The sequence below is a fragment of the Macaca thibetana genome, chromosome 2 (genome assembly GCF_024542745.1).
Source record: "Macaca thibetana thibetana isolate TM-01 chromosome 2, ASM2454274v1, whole genome shotgun sequence".
NCBI classification, from domain to species: domain Eukaryota; kingdom Metazoa; phylum Chordata; class Mammalia; order Primates; family Cercopithecidae; genus Macaca; species Macaca thibetana.
Genome location: NC_065579.1, coordinates 149,214,397 through 149,234,557, shown reverse-complemented (window position 1 = coordinate 149,234,557; position 20,161 = coordinate 149,214,397). Strand labels below are relative to the sequence as shown.

The 20,161-nt window shown below is 37.3% G+C and overlaps 1 protein-coding gene and 1 pseudogene across 10 annotated transcripts in view; both read right to left on the bottom strand.

The window, feature by feature from the left end:
- Window positions 1–20,161, bottom strand: part of ZNF148 (zinc finger protein 148) — a 141,495-nt gene that overhangs the window by 100,344 nt on the left and 20,990 nt on the right. The gene's annotated exons all lie outside the window — the stretch shown is intronic.
- Window positions 7,936–17,452, bottom strand: LOC126949151 (dnaJ homolog subfamily B member 6-like; annotated as a pseudogene).

Genomic DNA, 20,161 nt, shown 5'->3' with positions numbered 1-20,161 from the left:
TAATACCAATTTGAATAATTATGGCACAGAAATAAAATACATAAATATTTTGCAGAGGCCATTAGCTACCACCCTTCCACTATTTAGCTTTGATAGACTGGCAATGTTCCAATATACTTACTAGCAGGTGGTCCGATGTATTAATTAAGCCAACATTTTTGTCATTAATTTAGTCAACATTTTTTATCACATGATATATATTTACAACACATTAAGATTCCTAAGACATAATAAAATACCCTGGTCTCTGTCCAAAGGCATTCATAATTTAGCAAGGATGATAAGCACATACAGAGTAAATGTTTGTGATAATAATGTGATACAATTGAAGCATAAGCAATTTATCATAGAAAAGTCAAAGCAGTGATCAATTAACTCTCCCTATGCTACCTTTTCAAAAGAAAAGGAAGAAGGTGATCTCTTAATGTTGATTCCACATGTAAGAATATATGCAATATATAAGTAATGAATATATGCTTTGGACTCTGCTCAGTAGTGTTCCTAGGACACTACAGGTATTAACTCAATCAAAACAACAAGCCTATGAGATTGGTATTGTTATTATTCACATTTTACAGATGACAAAACTAAAAGGTTATATAATTTACCAAAGAATATGAAAGTAGTAAGAGGCAGAACCAAACTCCTTATAAGGGTCTACAAAGCCTTATATGCACTACTGTGCTTATCCCCCACCCATCAACGACCACCTCCAACACTACCCACCCTCATCTTTCAGACCTCATTTTCTATCCTCTCCCCTTGTTCACTCCACTCCAGCAGCAGTGACCTGACCTCCTTATTGCCCCAGAATCTCCAGCATGCAGCAGAATCTACTGCACTGGCTGTTCCTCTGTCTGGAACACTCTTCCTCGAGAGATCTTTGTAACTAAATCCTTTAGCTACTACAAAGTCTTGCTAAAGTCTTGTTAATGAGGCCTCTTCCAGTCACACCATTTAAAATTGCAACATTCCACCATATACATTCAATCCCCCTTTTATCCTGTTATACATTTTGCACAGTACTGCCCACCTCCTAACATATTATACAACCGACTTATTTATATTTTTTTTTCCTGCCCTAACTATAAGCTACACAAGAGAAAAAATTTTTGCCTGTTTTATCCACTGATATATCCCAAGTGCCTAAACCAGTGCCTTACACATAAGAGACGCAGTATTTTTTAAATTATTAGTAAAGCTGGAATTTCCTCCCAGGAAAATCAGGCTCTAGAAGCTTAACCACCATACAACACTCTCTTTCTAATTATGGAATCATAGATAACAACACTAAGGCATGCAGAAAAGTCACCCAAGGTCACATTAACCTAACAAAATGGTGAAACTTGGTCTCAAAACCAGCCTAAAAGGAGTTTGGCAACATTACGTTACCCTTAGAATTTCCAGAAAAAGACAGTCTTAACAATAAAGAAATTCAACCTACTGATAAGTCTACTATGAACTTTATGAAACACTGTATCAAATGCACCATGATAATTCTTAGCAACATAAATAGGTTAGTCCAATCTAACTTAATTTCCATTCTTTGTTTAAAAATAATGCTAGTAACAAATTTCAGAAGTACTCCTTCAGAAGAGCTACAAAAACTGCATGCACGTTGCAACAGATAGGAAGAGCTTCTTTTGTATTTTCAAATATTTCACATTTCATGTTTTCAAATATTTCACATTTCATGTAGACAGTTTCTACTGATACAATATTTTCAAAGTATATCTTTATGTTGTTTGCAGAGTATACTTTTAGCCCACCAAATTATGTTTTAACTGTCATCTTTGCCTAGAAAAGTAAGATTGCTAAAGATGAAGTTTTATGAATTAACGTAGCAAGATCCAGATAAAAGATGTGTTAGAAGAAACTCCTACAAAAATTCTGTCAAGAATATAAATTTCTAAGGCAATAAATAAAACCTTAATGTTACTCCTAAGTATGACCATCCTTTGAAAAGCCATTCATTGATAAAGAACATAGTTCTTGGTTAATTAAGGCAATCTTTCTAGAAAATCATTTTTAAAGTTTCAATGAAATGCATAATGCTTACACATTTTAACTGTTTATACTCCCAGGAGCTCTATCAAATAAAAAGACTACCTCTGCCCTTTAAATCAAAAGCCCAAAGCAATGAAAAGATAAATTACAGCACACATGGTATAAGAATCTGAAACTAAAAATGCTTACAGTCCTTTAGCATCTTTTAACTAGAGCACATTTTACACATTATACATTTACACATTAGTCAAGTTATATTTTTAAATTAGTTCTTACTTTTATGATTTAATGAGGCTTTCTGAATGATGTTTTAAAAAGAATAAAAACTTGTTCCAGGCAAGAGATTTCTATGAATTTGTTTTGAATCTCTATAGAGTGACAATGCAAAGAACAGATGAACGTGTTCTTTAAATTTATAATAACTGCTTTGAAATTTAAAGTTATTAAGATTCCCCCTAAAGAGTTACACTTTATATATTTTGAACTAAATGATATCTGAATGGCCTAATAGTATATTTTTCATAACCATATCTATCCCAAGGAGGGATGACAGCCCAGTAAATTCAAACCAACCACCCCAGAAATCATTTTTTTTTTTTTTTTTTTTGAGATGTAGTCTTGCTCTGTCACCAGCTGGAGTGTGGTGGCACGATTTCAGCTCACTGCAACATCCACCTCCCAGGTTCAAGCGATTCCCCTGCCTCAGCCTACTGCACAGCTGGGACTACAGGCACGCACCACCACGCCCGGCTGATTTTTTGTATTTTAGTAGAGATGGGGCTTCACCATGTTGGCCAGGATGTTCTCGATCTCCTGACCTCATGATCCACCTGCCTTGGCCTCCCAAACTGGTGGGATTACCAGCATGAGCCACCGTGCCTGGCCAGAAATCACCTTTCAAAAAAATAAAAAAATCAAGTCACAATCTTTAAAACTTTGCAATTAGTGTGGTTACTGCACTTAGCTGAGAAAGAAAATCCTACAAAGGAGCACTCAGATACATAGAACTTGGCTTAGCAAAGTGAGTAAAATAAAGCCATCAAGTGAAAATTTTCACCTTCCCTTGATCTTTTCAAATCAACTAACCAATAAACATTCATCAAAGAAGAAACCAACTGTCCATCCATGTTAGAAACAGTAATGCTACAAAAGTAAGCACTGTTATAAACAATGCTACAAAAGCAAGCATTTTATAAACTTTAGACTACAAACCACTAAAGAGATAGAACTTTTAAATCTAAATCACCTGCTTCCAGAAGAAACATTCCAAAACTAACCCTATCACAGTGAGGATGCTGCACTGACAAGCAACTATGTAATCCTTTCCCAGATAACGTAAATTAATTTTTAAGGTTAGTAAGCCACAAAACTTAAGGAAACGCTGTTTAATTCTTAAATTTTTACTGAATAAACATTCATTTTGTAAACAATCATGATACATTTTGTACTAAGATGATCAAGATCACCCAGGCAAACTTTGAAACAATCTTCTCAAAGATGAAACAACCATATTCTGATAAAGTACTTTAGAGTTCACAAAGTGCTTTCACAGGTGACATTTCATTCCCCACCCTCTAAACACTCACACACAACTACCTGGGCAAGTACTATTGTTTGTCTCAGTTCTTTAGATGATGAAACAGGTTCAAGAGGTTAAGTAACGAAGATTATACACCATCTTAGTGGCAAGACAAAGACTTCAACTAAGGCCGGGCACAGCAATTCATGCCTATAATCCCAATACTTTGGGAGGCCAAGGTGGGAGGATCACTTGAGCCCAGGAGTTTGAGACCAGCCTGGGCAACATAGAGACCAGCCTGGGCAACAATCTCTACAAAAAAAAATTTTTTTTTAATTAGTCAGGCAAGATGGTGCATGCCACCCAGATACTAGGAAGGCTGAGGTGGGAGGATTACTTGAGTCAAGGAGTTTGAGGCTGCAGTCAGCTAGGACTGCACCACTGCACTCCAGCCTGAGTAACAGAGTGAGACTCTCTCCAAATCAAAAACAAAAGCCATCGACCAGATCCTCCACCTCCTAATAAATGTCTACTCTAACATAACACCACAGGTAAGGTCATTTTCAAATTAAGATATATTTAACATTACTCTTAGCAATCTTCTAGGAATCAGAAAAAAAGTAAACATCTTTAAAGTTCAGTGTAACACGAATAGACATAAATTTTGACATGAAGATGCTATTTACAATGATAGATACATATGTATATTATCAGAGAAAACTCATCATTTTTATTACACGAAGTTATTGTAATAATGAAGGGAACCCTAGAAAAGAATATAGAAATGCCCATTTAAAAATTAAAGTTTAACACTTCATTTAACTTTGATTTTTAAAGTGTCAATTCTTTGTGATCAAAAACATGTTAAAATACTATTACAAGTAGTTAGCCAGGCATGCTGGTACCCACCTGTAATCCCAGCTACTTGGGAGGCTGAGGCATGAGAATCACTTCAGCCTGGGAAGCAAAGGTTGCAGTGAGCCAACATTGTGCCACTGCACTCGACTCTGCGACAGAGTGAGACTCTGTCTCAAAAAAACAACAACAGCAACAAAAATACTATCACAAGTCAAAAATAACAAGGAATGGAATTACTAGTTTTAATATGAAATATAATTAAATATGATCATTTAAAAACTTATAAGTAGGCCACAAAAAGCCATACTCCATTTCCAGTACATCTTTTGATATTTTTCACCTTATTCAATGCCAGAACCAATCTGATCTACTCTGTCTAGAATACATGCCCAGAATTACCCTAGGCACTAAACACAATGTAGAGGTGTGCCTAAACATAAAAAAAAAAAAAAAATATAGTCCCTGAGCTAAGGGAATAATTTCAAATCTGATTAGGAAAACTGAGATTTGCCATAAGAATCAATTAGAGAATACTAAGAAGTAGCCGCAAAGGAGCCCAGTGATCCTGTAGTTGTTGCTGTTGTTCTTAGTGATGGGGTCTCACTACATTTCCCCAGGCTGATCTCAAACTCCTGACCTCGAGTGATCCTTCCACCTCAGCTTCCCAAGTTGCTGAGATTACAGGTGTGAGCCACCGTCCCCAGCCAAAAACACTAGCTTCTATTAATGTACGGTGAACATTTTCTTATTTGGGGCCAATTTATTCTCCATTAGAAAACTAGGCAATGTAAAAGCATGACAATTTATCTTACCTTTTCCAATCTATTAATTAGAATAAATCAGTTGCATAATACAAGATTTTCAGTCTTTTTCTGAAAAATGTTTAAGAGTACTAAAATGCAGTAACGTATTACGGGAACAGCTGAAACACCTTAAATACAATCTATTAAACACATCTTTGAAGAAAATGCTCAGAATTCAAAAACTCACTTTAATTAACTAAATAACAAAATTCTGTTTATGTGTAGATGCACAGGAAAATAGTATGCATCTATTCCCTAGCAACCTCTTGAGCTGGATATGACTGACCTCACAAAAACTTTGAGGGTCAGATAGTGTGGTTTATAAGTGAAGCACGCATTTTACATAATGCTTAAAAGTAAACAAGGCTGTACATTTTAAAATAACTAAAATAATATAATTGGATTGTTTGTAATACAAAGGATAAATGCTTGAGATGGATACCCCATTTTCCATGATGTGATTATTATGCCTGTATCAAAATATCTCATGTACCCCATAAATATATAACCTACTATGTACCCACAAAAATTAAAAATTAAAAATAAATTTTAAGTTCACAAAACACATAATTATATACCATTATTTTCAATGCTGAAATAACTCGCTGGATTGAGATGATGCAGGGACTTCAACTTCCAGTTCAGACAAAATGGCCTAGATCTGTTCTCCTACTGCCACTACTCACGAAGCACAACTGTAAACCATTGAAATAACAAGCAAAGGAAAATCCAAAGGTGGTAAAAAGGCAGTAAACCAACTTGGGACCCAAGGAATGGAGAAACAAAAGAGCAGCAGAGTGTTTCATGTCCTCATACCCAACAGAAGAAGACAACCCAGACCTGACATTTCCCAACCACCAATCTAGCAAAAGAAAGTAGCTCAGATAGTCAGATTCCTCCCCGAAAACAAACGGCAACAACTCTCTGATGTTGTCCTGAAAACATCAGGAGAAGGAGATCAACTGGAAGCCCAAATGACAATAAAGACCACAGGAAGCACTCTTCTTCCTTACTTGGCCTGAGACTCTGTTTTCCACCTAGAGATGGAGAAGCAAGTAGGAGAAATTCATGGACCCAGCCATAGCAAGTGGCTCAGGTTGGGCCAAGAACCTCTTCACTTGCCCGAAGTTACCAGGACAGGGGAGAAAAGAAGAGACCAGTAGGTGGGTCCCACCATAATCCTCTCCCATCTGTAGACAATCAGAAACCCAGCATGGGGAAACCCCTTCCAGTGGGCGCTGCAGTAGGATCAAACAAACCAAGTAGACTGCAAAGTCTCTAAAAATTAAACTGCCACTGGAACCACAGCCCACTCCTAAAATAAAAATGTAAATAGGGCCCAGAGCCTCCTAAGATAACAGATAAAATGTCCATGATGTAACAAAAAAACACCTAAGAAAATCACACCATAAATGAGAAAAGAAAATCAACCAAAGCCAAAATAGAAGTAAATCAGATGCTGGAATTTGACAAGAATTTTTAAGCAAAAGTTTCAACAATATATTAACAAATTCTACCGCAACAAGTGAAAAAAACACAAAACATCCACAATAAAAATGTTTCCACAATTATACATTACCCAGAAACAAGTGAAAAAATGGAAAATCTCAGCAAAGAAACAGAAGTTGTAAGACCAGCATGGGCAACACAGTGAGACCCCATCTCTACAAAAAATTTTTACAAATTAACTGGGCATGGTGGCACACACCTGTAGTCCCAGCTACTTGCCAGGCTAAGGTATGAAGATTGCTTGAGCCTGGGAGGTCAGAGTGAGAGTGAGCTGTGATCACACCACTGCACTCCTACCTAGAAAAAAATTAAATAAAATAAATAAGCAAATAAAAACTAAAAAGAAGAAAAAAGTAACTAAAAATTACAATAAATTTTTAAGGTGGGCTCAATAAAAACATAGAGATGGGCTGGGCATGGTGGCTCATGCCTGTAATCCCAGCACTTTGGAAGGCCAAGGTGGGTGGATCACCTGAGCTCAGGAGTTCAAGACCAGCCTGGGCAACATGGCGAAACACCATCTCTACAAAAAATATAAAATTAGCCAGACGTGGTGGCTTTACACCTGTAGTCCCAGCTACTCAGGACGCTAAGGTAGGGGGATGACTTGAGCCTAGGAGGTGGAGGTTGCAGTGAGCCAAGATTGTGCCACTAACTCCAGCCTGAGTGACAGCCACACCCTGTTTCAGGGGGGAAAAAAATGGAAATGACAGGGAAGAGAATCGTTGAACTTGAGGACAGAAAATTAGAATTCACCCAATCTGAACAAGAGAAGAAAACAAACTGAAAAAAGTAGTAGCTTTAGGGTACTACAGGACAATAAAAAAAGATCCAACATTCACACAATCAAAGTCCCATAAAGACGAAAGAAAGAGTGCGGTTCAAACACTACTTGAAGAAATGATGACTGAAACATACTCAAATTTAGGGAACACTAACTTGCAGATCCAAATAGCTAAGCAAATACAAAGAGTTGATAAGCCTACTGAAATTCATGCTAACACATCATAATTAAACATTCAAAAACTAAAGAAAAAAAAAAAAAAACAACAACCTTGAAAGCAGCCAGAGAGAAACAACACATTACCCATAAGGGAACACCAATTCAAATGACACCAGATTTCTCATCTCAAACCACAGAGGCCAAAAATAAAAGTGGCACAGTATTTTTCAAATATTGGAAAAAAAGACAACTGCCAACTGGGACTTCTATATCCAGTGAAACTGCCCTTCAGAAATAATAAGGAAATAAAAGTATATTCTCAAATAAAGAAAAGTTTTAAAAAAAAGTCTCTAGCACATCTATCCATAAAGACTGGCTGAAGGAAATTTGCTGAACATAAAGAAAATGATTTTTTAAAAAGGAATGTCAAAATATCAAAGAAGAAACAACAGAAAGAATGGAAATATAGGTATAAACAAGACTTTTCCTTCGTTAGTTTTATAAATCATATTTCATGATTGAAACAAAAGTCATAACATCATCTGATACTCGAGACAATCATATTTAAAACTGGAGAAGGTGAAAGGTAAAATAAAAGTCAGGTTTCCACACTTCTGTTGAAGTATCAATGTTGATACTAGTAGACTAAGTCACGTATGCATATAATAACCAAAACTGCCACTACAAAACCGAGATAGACTCAAAACAACATAATAAGTAAGTCAAGATGGAATCCTAAATAAAGGTTCTAGTAATCTGCAAGAAGACAAGGAAACAAACATTCACGCACTACCAGAAAAATTCTTAATTTATATTAAACCAGAAATGTAACTATTTCTGTAGAAGATTCTTCCTGGCAATGTTAACTTCACAGCAGGCTAACACTACATGGCTCACACTTTAAACACGATGGAAAAGCAGATCCATGCTTTTACATGTCTTTTTTAGTATGCAATCTTTCCCTATGACTAAAGTGTCAAGGCTCACCTTGGAGTACATTTAATAAAAACGCAAAGCACACATAGAGATTTACAATTTTAAAGACAAAAAAAAAAAAGGGTCCTATTATGTGGTCCCAATGAGAGGTGAAGCTAGCTGGACTTCCTGGGAAGTGGAGACTTGGAGAACTTTTCTGTCTTACAAGAGGATTGTAAAATGTACCAATCAGCACACTGTAGCTAGCAAGAGGACTGTAAAATGCACCAATCAGCGCTCTGTAAAAACTCACCAATCAGCACTCTGTAGCTAGCAAAGAGGATTGTAAAATGCACCAATCAGCACTCTGTAAAACGCACCAATCAGTGCTTTGCAAAATGCACTAATCAGCACTCTGTAAAACGCACCAATCAGCAGAATCCTAAAAGTAGCCAATCTCAGGGAGGATTGAAAAAAGGGCATTCTGATAGCACAGAAACAGAACGTGGGAGGGGACAAATAAGGGAATAAAAGCTGGCCACCCCAGCCAGCAGCGGCAACCCACTCAGGTCCCCTTCTACACTGTGGAAGCTTTGTCCTTTTGCTCTTCACAATAAACCATGCTACTGCTCACTCTAGGTCTGTGCCATCTTTAAGAGCTGTAACATTCACCGACTGCGAAGGTCTGTGGCTTCATTCTTGAAGTTTAAGAGACCACGAACCCACGGGCAGGAACCAACTCCGGACACACCAACAATAAACTCAAAAGTCTATGACAAATGGGGACTCTGTTGAGCTGTTTATACAAACTTTAGATTTGGTACAATTATACTGAAAGTTGGGTTCATCTGAAATGTTAAAAAAAAAAAAAAAAGTTTATGTTAATCCTCAAATGATGCTTATTATAGTTTAACAGTTCTGTTAAATGCACGCATTGAATTACTTGAGTTACCCAACTGCAGCAGCTGCTCCTAACCGTGTATGGTTAAGGACTTTAACTGGCCATCTTCCTCAAACTCTATTCCTTCTTGACCATTCCCAACAATTATCTTTGTAGTGATTTTTCTGCCATTAGCCATTTTAGTAGAACCTTGTATCAATTTGGAAGTGCCCATCTCACTACCACCAAATGACACGGAAGAGAATGAAGTGAAGCCCCCATGACCTAGTGATCTGAATGTAACAAATCTTGTATCAAAAGAAGAAAATCCACTTCCAAAAGATGGAAATCCACTGAATGTGGAAAAAATGACTCTGTCCCTTGGCTTCCTCAGGGACCCTATTACAAAAAAAAAGTCCTCAAAAGGGTCTTCAAAGAAGTCAAATAAAAATGGGTTCCTTCCAACAAAAAAAAAAATTCCCTGAAGACATCATCTGGGTTACAGAATGTGAAGCCAAACTCAAATGGACTGTCAAAATGACTTCCACTTCCTCCACCACCATTTAATCCTTCTTTGCCATATCTGTCATAGATGTACCATCTTTTAGCATCTTACAGCACCTCACATGCCTCAGCCACTTGTTTTAATTTTCTCTCTGTTTCTTCTTTATTCTCAGGAATGTAATCTGGGTGCCACTTCAGTGCCAGTTTTCATTATGTTTTTTTAGTATCCTTGGGTGAGGTATGTCTCTGCACACCTAGAACTTCATAGTAATCCACCATGTTTTAGCAGATTGTTGGAAGAGGACTGAGGATGCAGGTGGCAGGCGAAGGGACACAGGGGAGGTGGGGCAGTGGCCTGGATGCTCTGGGCTCCGGATCTCCTCTCAGCCTGAGTAGATTTTTTTTTTAATGGCCCAATTATATGTTGCTTGCAAGAAATTTAAATTTGGCAACATAACAAAAAGCACAAGAATGGAAAGATATAACAATAAATTTTTTAAAGCAGAGTGGCTACATTAATAGCACAATCAACCAACAGGGTCTTATTGACATATGCAGAGAATATTCCACTCAATAACAGCAGAATACACCTTTTTTTCAAGCACCCATGGAACATTCACCAAGGCCATAAAACAAACCTCAAAAAACTTAAAAGAACTGAAATGGTAACAGTGTATTTTCTAACCATACTCTACTCAAACTAGAAATCAGTAACAGAAAGACAACAGGAAAATCTCTAAATAGCGGAATAAACAACACACTTTTAAAAAGTCCATGGATCAAAACAGAAGTCTCAAAATTTTTAAATATACATAAAAATAAATGAAAACAAAAACAAAACACATATCAAAATACATGGGATGCAGCTAACAACAATCAGACGCACTAAATGCTTATATTAGAAATGAAGACAGATCTAAAACCAGAAACCGAATTACCAAAAGAAACTTAAAAAGAGCAAAATGAAGCCAAAGCAAGAAGGAAGGAATTATTAAAAGAAAAAATAAAAGAGGAAAATAGAGAAAATCAATTAAGCAAAAAAATTATTAAGACTCTAGCAAAATTAACAACAACAACAACAAAAGACAAAGAGAAGACACAAAACATCAGGTCTGAAACAGAGGACATCAGTACAGATCCTATAGCAATTTTAAAAGAATATAAGGGAATATTACAAACAATTTTATGCTCTTAAATTTGACACCAACTTCTCAAAACCACACTAGCAAAACATAACCAAGATGAAATAGAGAATATAAATAACCCCATAGCCATTAAATAAAACTGACTTCTTAATTTAAAAGTCCCCTCAAATGCTGCCAAAAACAAAGAAACCTGCAGGCTCAGATGGCTTCACTGGTGAATTCTACCAAACATTTAATGAAGAATTAATACCAACTGTTCACAAACTCTTCCCAAAACTTGGGGAGAATATTCTTCAATTCATTTTATGAGATCAGCATTACTATTACCAATACAAGACAAAGACATCACAAGAAAAGAAAATGACAAGCCTATAACTCTTACAAATGTAGCTGCAAAAATCCTCAACAAAATACTAACAAACCAAATCTACCAACACATAGAAAGGATTATGCATGACCAATCTCAGAAATGCAAGTTGGCTTAAGATTTGAAAATCAATATAATACACCACATCAATAGAACAAAGGCCAAAAACTTTTATTTTTGGCAAATCATCTTAGATGAAGAAAAACATTTGATGAAATACAAAACCATTTACACAATAAAAACACCCAACTAGGAGAGGGAACTTCCTCAACCTGATAAAGGCCATCTATGAAAAATCAAAGCTAATATCATATTTAAAAGTAAAATAATAAGTGCTTCCCCCTAAGATCAGAAATAAGACAAGGATGTCTGCTCTTGCTACTACTTCTATTCAACACTATAGTAGAGGTTCTAGCAAGGTAAATGATCTGATTTGGTTCTGTACCCCACCCAAATTTGATCTCGAATTGTAATCCCCACATGTCAGGGGAGGGACCTGTAATCCCCACATGTCAAGGGAGGGAGATGACTGGATCATAGGGACAGTTCCCCCATGCTGTTCTCAAGATGGTGAATGAGTTCTCACAAGATGTGATGGTTTCATAAGCATCTGGCATTTCCACTACTTGCACTTTTCTCTCCTGCCAACACGTGAAGAAGGTCCTTATTTCCCCTTCATCTTCTGCCATATTCGTAAGTTTCTTGAGGCCTCCCCAGCCAATTAAACCTATTTCCTTTATAAATTACCCAGTCTTGGGTATTTCCTTATAGCAGTGTGAGAATGGACCAATACAGTAAATTAAGCAAAAAACTGAATTAAATGACATTAATATTGGGGAAAAAAAAAAACTCTCTCTATTTCCAGATGACATATATATAGAAAACCCTATGGAATCCACTACAGCTACTAGAATAAACAAGTTCACCAAGGATTCAAAATTTACAAAAATCAACTATATTTCTATACACTAGCAATGAAAAATTCAAAAATAAAATTAAGAAAATAATAAACACATAATAGCAGCAAAAAAAAAAAAAAAATAAAGTACTTGGTAATAAATTTAACAAAACAGGTACAAGACATGTACACTGAAAACTACAAAACATCCCTGAAAGAAATTAACAAAGACCTAAACAAACATCTAATGTTCATGGACTGAAACATTTCATAATGTTAAGATGAAAATACTTCACCAAATCACCTACTGATTCAGTGCAACTCCTATCAAAACCCCAGAATCTTTTTTTGCAGAAATGGACAAACTAATGCTAAAATTCATATGGAATTGCAAAGGACCAAGAAAATCCAAAACAATCTTGAAAGAAAAGAACAAAGTTAGAAGATGCATATATTCTGATTTTAAAACTAACAAAGCTACAGTAATCAAGACACTGTGGTACTGGCATGAAGATAAACACATACATCAAAGAATAGAATTTAGAGTCCAGACATAAATAACTACATTTATGGTCAATCCTTTTTGTTAAATTTTATGTTTTTTTGTTTGTTTGTTTGTTTGTTTTTTTCTGAGACAGGATCCTGCTCTGTCGCCCAGGCTGGAGTGCAGTGGCATGATCTCAGTTCACTGCAAACTCCACTCCCCAGCTTCAAGTGATTCTCCTGCCTCAGCCTCCTAATTTTATGTATTCTTTTTATAGAGGCAGGGTCTCATTATGTTGCCCAGGCTGGACTCGAACTCCTGGGCTCAAAGATCCTCCTATCTCAGCCTCCCAAATAGCTGAAGCTACAGGAGTGTGCCCACTGCACCAGGCTGAGTCAACCAATTTTTTGACACCAAGACAATTAAGTAGAGAAACAAGTTTTTTCAACAAACCAGTGCTAGAACCAAAGAATATCTACATGCAAAAGAATGAAATTGGATACCTTCATCATTCCATATATAAACATTAACTCTAAATAGATTGAAGACCTGGCTCAGTGGCTCATGCCTGTAATCCCAGCTAACGCAGGTGGATTATTTGAGCCCAGGAGCTTGAGACCAGCCTGGGCAAGGTTGTCTCTCCAAAAAAAAAAAAAATTAATTAATTTAAAAAATTTAAAAATAAAAATTAAAAAAAAATTTTTTTCTACCAAAAAAAAAATTGTTGTTTCTACAAAAAAAAAAAAAAAAAAAAAAAAAATTAGCTGGGCATGGTGGCACATGCCATAGTCCCAGCTACTCAGTAGGCTGCAGCTGGAGGATTGCTTAAGCCTGGGAGATCAAGGCTGCAGTGAGCTTTGATCGTGCCACTGCACTCCAGCCTGGGTGACAGAGCAAGACCCTGTCTCTAAGGAAGAAAAAAAAAAAATAGTTAAATGAATTAAAGACCTATAAGTAACAGTTAAAGCTATAAAACTGTCAGAAGAAAAGTCTGGTGTGGTGGCACATACCTGTAGTCCCAGCTAGTCAGAAGGCTAAGACAGGAGGATCACTCAGGCCTGAGAGGTCAAGGCTGCAGTGAGCTGTGATAGCACCACTGCACTTCAGCCCAGGCAAAAAAGCAAGACCCCGTCTCAATTAAAAAAAAAAAAAAAAAAAAGCTATACAACAGCAATAGCATCAAAAAGAATACTTAAAAATAAACTTAACTAAGGAGGCAAAAGACTTGTACACACTGAAAACTACAAAACACTGATGAAAGAAATTAAAGACACAAATAAATGGAAACATATCCCATGTTCATGGATTAGAAGACTTAATGTTAAAATGTCCACACTACTCACAGTGATGTACAGATTCAATAAATCTCAATGAAAATCCCAATGGCATTTTTTACAGGAACACAAACACAATCCTAAAACCCAAAGAGAACCACAAAAGCCCCCGAGTGTAGCCAAAACAATCTTGAAAAAGAACAACAAAGTTAAAGGCCTCACACTTCCTGATTTCAAAACATATTAAAACAGTATGGTACTGGCATAAAAACAAGACATACAGACCAATGGAACAGAACAGAAAGCCCAGAAATAAACCCAGGCATACAGAGGCAACTGATCTTCAAGAAAGGTGCCAAGAATCTACAACGGGAAAAGAACAGTCTCTTCAATAAATGGTACTGGGAAATCTGGGCAGCTATGTGAAAAAGAATTGAAGTTTGACCCTCATTTTACACCATACATAAAAGTCAACTCAAAATAGATTAGAAACTTTAATAAGAGCTGAAACTGTAAAACTCCTAGAAAAAACATGGAAGAAAAGGTTCATGACACAGCTATGATTTCTAGGATTTGACACCAAAAGCATGGGCAACAAGCGTAAAAACAGACAAGTGAGGTTACATCAAGCTAAAAAGCTTCTACAGAGCAAAGAGATCAATCAACAGAGCAACCAGGCAACTTACGGAATGGGAAAAAATATTTGCAACTACACATCTGCTAAGGGGCTAAAATCCACAATATATAAGGAACTCCTACAACTCAATAGCAAAAAATAACAAATAGCCTGCATTTTAAATGTGCAAAGGACCTGAAAAAATATTTATTCAAAGACAACATACAAAAGGCCAACAGGTATATAAGCAGATGCTCACCATCAGTAATCATCAGGAATATGCAAATCAAAACCACAATGAGCTACCATCTCACACCAGTAAGAATGGCTATTATTAAAAATCAAAAACTAACAGACATTGGTGAGGCTGTGAAGAAAACGGAACACTTAAATATTGCTGGCGGAAATGTAAATTAGTTCAGCCACTGTGGAAAACAGTTTGGAGATTTCTCAAAAAACTTAAAACAGGCGAGATGTGGTGGTTTACACCTGTAATCCCAGCACTTTGGGAGGCTGAGGCGGGCGGATCACTTGAGTCCAGGAGTTTGAGGCTGCAGTGAGCTATGATCTCACCAACTGCACTACAGCTCAGATGACAGAGCCAGACCCTGTCTCAAAAACCAAACAAACTTAAAACAGAGCTACTATTCGACCCCAAAATCCCATTACTGGGTGTATATCCAAAAGAAAGAAATCATTATACCAAAAAGATACATGAACTTGTATGAACAACCATTATCCAAAAATAAAAATAACAAGTATTGGCAAGGATGGGGAAAGTGTAAACCCTGCGTACTGTTCATAGGAACGTAAAATGGTGCAGACACTATTTTTTTTTTTAAAGTTCAGAGGTTCCTCACAAAACTAAAAAAAGAACTACTATACGTTCCAGAAATCCCACTTCTGCATATTTATCCAAAAGAATTGATAATGGGTTTTGGGTTTTGTTTTGTTTTTTGTTTTTTTGAGATAGAGTCTCACTCTGTCACCCAGTGATGCAGTGGCGTGGCACAATCTCGGCTTACTGCAACCTCCATCTCCCTGGTTCAAGTGACTCTCCCACCTCAGACTCCCAAGTAGCTGAGACTACAGGCATGCGTCACCGGGCCCAGCTAATTTTTTTGTATTTTTATTAGAGATGGGGTTTCACCATGGTGGCCACGCAGAAAACTCCTGACCTCAAATGACCCGCCTGCCCTGGCCTCAGCTTCCCCAGGTGCTAGGATAACAGGCGTGAGCCACCACCATGGATTTCTGAGGAAATATTCACACTTATGTCCACTACAGCAGTGGTCCCCAACCTTTTTAGCACCAGGGACTGGTTTCATGGAAGACATTTTTTCAATGGATCAGGGATGGTTTCAGGATGAAACTGTTCCACCTTAGATCATCAGGCATTAGATTCTCAAAAGGAGCATGTAAAATAGATTCCGCTGTTAACAATAGGCTTCATGCTCCCAAGAGAATCTAAGAGAATCTGACACCACTGCTGATTTGACACTAGGCAGAGCTCAGGCAGTAATGCTCACTGACCTGCCGCTCACTTCCTGCTGCGCAGCCCAATCTGTAACAGGCCTCGGACTGGCAGCGGTCCATATGTGTATACATACACACAATGGAACATTATTCATCCTAAAAGAAGGAAATTCTGTAACGTTGACAACACGGATGAACCTTAAGAACATAAGTGAAACAAGCCAGTCACAGGAGGCCAAATACTGTATGATTCCACTTTTATGAGGGATCTAAGATAAAGTAGTCAATCTCATAGGAGCAGAAAGTAAAACAATGGTTGCCAGGGGATGACGGGAGGTAGAAATGAGGAGTTGAGGCTGGGTGTGGTGGTCCACACCTGTAATCCCAGCACTTTGAGTGACCAAGGTGGGAGGATCGCTTGAGGCCAAGAGGTCAAGACTACAGTGAGCTGTGATCGCACCACTCCACTCTAGCCTGGGCAACAGAATGAGACCCAGTCTCTACAAAAATAATAGAAAATTTTAAAATTAGCCAGGCGTGGTGGCAAGCGCCTGTAGTCCTAGCTACTCAGAAGGCTGAGGTCAGAGGCTCGTTTAAGCCCAGGAGGTTGAGACTGCAATCCGTTACTGCGCCACTACACGCTGACCTGGGCCACAGAGTGAGACCATGTTTCAAAAAAAAAAATGAGCAGCTGCTATTCAATGGGTGTTGTTTAAGCTATCCAAAATGAAAACGTTCTAGAGATCTGCTGTACAACATTGTGCTTATAGTTAACAATACTGTATTACACACTTAGAAATTTGTTAAAAGGGTAGATCTCATGTTATGTATTTTTTATTACAATAAGAAAATTTTAACTGTTATGCTTCAAAAGACACTATCAAGAAAGTGAAAACAACCCACGGAATTGGAGAAGATATCTGCAAATCATTTAACTGATAAGTCTAATATCCAGAACATACAAAGAACTCTTAAAACCCAACAATAAAAAGACAACCCAACTAAAAAACAGGCAAAAGATCTGAAGACATTTCTCCAAAAAATACATACAAATGGCCAACAAGCAGAAGAAATGATGCTCCACAGCATTAGCCAACAGAGACATGCTAATCAAACCATGAAATACTGCTTCACACCCACCAGTATAGCTATAATCAAAAAGCCACTAAGAAGTGTTATCGAGGATATGGGGAAACTGGAACCCTCATATACTGCTGATAGAAATGTAAAATGGTAAAGCTGTTTTGAAACATAGTCTGGGCCGGGCGCGGTGGCTCAAGCCTGTAATCCCAGCACTTTGGGAGGCCGAGACGGGCGGATCACAAGGTCAGGAGATCGAGACCATCCTGGCGAACCCGGTGAAACCCCGTCTCTACTAAAAAAATACAAAAAACTAGCCGGGCGAGGTGGCGGGCGCCTGTAGTCCCAGCTACTCGGGAGGCTGAGGCAGGAGAATGGCGTGAACCCGGGAGGCAGAGCTTGCAGTGAGCTGAGATCTGGCCACTGCACTCCAGCCTGGGTGACAGAGCGAGACCCCGTCTCAAAAAAAAAAAAAAAAGAAACATAGTCTGGAAGTTACTCAAATGGTTAAACAGAGGTACCACACGACTCAGCAATTTTTCACTCCTAGATACACATATACACAAAAGAAATTAAAACAAATGTTCACATAAAGACTTGCACATGGACGTTCACAGCAGCATTACTCATAATGGCCAAAAAGAAAAGAAGTGGAAACAACCCAACAACTGATGAATGGATACAGAAAAAATGTGGTAAGCCCATATAATAGATTACTATTCAGCAATAAAAAGGAATCAACTGCTGACACATGCTACATCATGTAACATTACACTAAGTAAAAGACGCCAGACATAAAAGACCATCTACTTTACGATTCCATTCATATGAAATGTCCAGGCAAAGTCCTAGAGACTGAAAGTAGACTAGTAGTTGCCAGGGACCGGGAGGAACAGGGAATGGAAATTGACTGCTAATGGGTAGTTTCTTTTTAGGGTGATGAAAATGTTCTAAAATTGATTATGGTGATGGCTGTACGACTGTGTAAATACACTGAAAACAACTGAACTGTACAGCTTAAGTGGGTGAATTGTATGGTATACAAGTTATACCTCAATAACACTGTTTAAGAAAAACTATATGATGGCTGGAATTTGCTTCAAAAATAATATGGAAGATCTAAGTAAATGGAGAACTATCCTGTGGTCATGGACTGAAGGACCTCTATACAACAAAAAAAAAAAACTTCTCGAATTCAACTATAGGTTTATTCAATTCCTATCAAACTCCCAGCAAGATTTTTGTTGTAGATACAGATGTGATTATTCTAAAATGTATATGGAAAGGCAACAAAACCAGAGGAGCTAAAACAATCTTGACAGAGAAGAATGAAGTGAGAGGAGGCACTCTACTCAATAAGACTTACTATAAAGCCATAATAATCAAGACAGCGTGGTACTGGAGGGAAGACAGACACACATATCAATGGAAGAGAACAGAGAACCCCAAAACAGACCAACACAAGTATGTTCAACTGATTTTTGGACAGTTTGGAAGTTTCTTAAGTAACTAAACATGTACTTGCCATACAACCCAGCAATCCCACTTTTGGGCACTTACCTCAGAGAAACGAAAACTTTTGTTTACAAAAAACCCTGTACACAAATGTTCATAACCTCTTTATTCATAATAACAAAATACTGCAACATACTAAAAGTTCTTCAACAAGTGAATGGCTAAACAAAGTATGTATACAAAGCACACATACATAAACAAAGTACGTCATTCTGGAAAGAACGAAACTATGGATAGTAAACAGTTTGCCAGGGTACAAGGAGTGTTGGAATGGGATGGGAATATAAAGGGATAGCAAGAGGAGTTTCCTTTGTGATGATGCAATAGTTCTGGACCTTGGTCTTGGTGGTAGTTACATGAATTTATATATGGGATAAAACTGCTAGAACTGTAAACACACAAAAATGAGTGCGGGGTTAAAAAACAGTGAAAATGACAAATTCTGTAGTGTGGTTAGCAGTAATATACCAATGCCAATTTCCTAGTTTTGATGTCTTACTAGAACTTTATTAAGATGTCTAGGTGAAGGGTACACAGGACTCTGTACTAATTCTACCGTTTCGCCATATTTCCCAGGCTGTTCTTGAACTCCGAGTTCAAGAGATTCACCTGCCTTGGTCTCCCATACTGTAAGGATTACAGGCATGAGCCACTGTGCATGGCCCAGAATAAAGTTTAAAAAAAAAAAAAATTAACATGTGAGGCCAGGTTCAGTGGTTCATGCTTGCAATCCCAGCACTTTGGGAGGCCAAGGCGGGAAGATCATGTGAGCCTAGGAGTTTGGAACAGCCTGGGCAATACAGCAAGACCCCATCTCTATATAAAAACTAAAAAAGAGAGAGGAGAGAGGGGTAAGGTGGAGGTATAGATGACATAAGCTTAGCCATTAATTGCTATATGAGAGTTCATAATATTCTATTTTTCATTCAGTTTTTCCATAATAAAAGGTTAATAGAAATATAAGAAAGCCATATTAAAAGCAGTTTCTCTTGATTCCATTTTTCTTTATGCTAATATGCATTTTAAGTTTTTTCTATTAAATAAATTTTTTACATAAAATTTAAATTTTAAATTTCAAAATTTTTAAAAATTTAAATGTTGAATATAAATTTTTAAGGAAATCTTTGCTCTTATTGTCTTTTTGGAGATGTCCACTGCTCCTGGGGCCATACAAATCACACTCAGACATGCAGAGCCTGGAAAACTTAGTTCACTTTTTTTGCTTTTTTTTTTTTTAGGAAAAAAAATTAAATATAAAAGAACCCCATTGAGGGAACACTTATTCTATTTTATGGAATTAAGTGTTGCCCAATTTTTTAAAAAATTAATTTAAAAAAGAACCCCATTGATACTTCTTCTGACAATACA